Source organism: Vigna umbellata, chromosome 3 (assembly GCF_029865625.1).
Source record: "Vigna umbellata cultivar VRB3 chromosome 3, Vumbellata_1.0, whole genome shotgun sequence".
Lineage (NCBI taxonomy): Eukaryota > Viridiplantae > Streptophyta > Magnoliopsida > Fabales > Fabaceae > Vigna > Vigna umbellata.
Window position 1 is genome coordinate 27,221,794 of NC_142167.1, and position 1,408 is coordinate 27,223,201.

The window sequence follows — 1,408 nt, forward strand, 5'->3', positions numbered from 1 at the left end:
GGCTGGATGGCCGAATGTTGGATGCCAAATTTGGCTAAGTACCTGAGGCCGAATGGTTCAGGTCGAACACGTACCTTGGAGGCCGAAATGGCCGAATTGTTGAGCCCAAAATTATTTAAGAAGTTGAGGTCGGATGACCGAGAGCTCGAGGCCGAACAGCTGAGCAGTTGGGGCCGAACACTTGATGCCAAATTTGGCTAAGTTGTGAATGCGTTATTGGACCCTTAAAGTTTCTACAATCTGGATCAATATGTAGGGGTCGGGTTGACATAATGATGTTGAGACTGCGTGCTTGTCTGGTTCCTTGTGGATCACAGGGGATGCCGCTAGGCCCCACAGTGGGCGCGAAAATGTTTTGGGTATAGAGTTAAAGTCCCATACTCAAAGCACGAACTTTGCTCCAAGTTGTCTTGAAGTCCGGACGGACGTGGCTCCGAGCTGTCTTCAAGACCTAACGGACGAATGTTGCTCAGCGCTCCAGGCTGAAAACCAAACGGATGGAGGTTGCTCAATGCGCTCCAGGTTGAAGATCGGACGGACGTTCTCATAGCGGGCAAACCTTACTCGTTGTCTCTAAGAGCAGGCGGGTTCGTTGAAGTCCGAACGGACTCCCTAGTCATCCTCGCACTCCAAGTTATGATGCTCGTTCTCCCTCCTCTTTCTTCAAGCCGAATGGGATAGTACCTGTTAAAGACACTCTGACGCTCAAGTTAGTAATGTAACCGAGCAGTTGTCACAGCAAGTAATGCATATATTGTGCAACTTGTATTAAAGTCATACCTGGAACCTTTATTTACATTAGTCGGTGATGTGCCTTTACCCTTCGCTGGCCTAATGACGGCCCAATTGCATCTTAACCTTCATTAGGGGCTTAATGAGTCATTATCATTTATAATCTAACCATGTGGTCGACTTGGATGGTCGGCCACTCAATTCTGCTATTCGGTCAGCCTGAACAATCGGCCTGGTTGGTTGGCCTGGTTGGTCGACCTGGGTGGTCGATCGGGATGATCAGCCTGGTAAATCGGCCTAGTGGTTAGCCTGGATCGGCTTGGATAATCGACTTGATAGTTGGTCTGGATGATCAGCTTGAAAGAATTGCCATGGGAACAGGAAGACAAACGTGTGAAAAACGATACAGTCATATTGGAGGACCGTACAGTACACTACTCAATATGAGTGATAAATGATGCAGGCATGTGAACTACGAACACAAACATTTTATTGAAGCACGATTCTTATTTCCTGTTATTATGTGATTACAACATTACAAAGAAATCAAAAATAATTTATTCGTTTCAACATTGTAAAAAGCCACATGTTGCATATGAAGTGGGAAAGCAAGGCACAACATAATCACCAACTAATTCAACACTCAAAACGCTTATGACCAACAGACACACCTAAT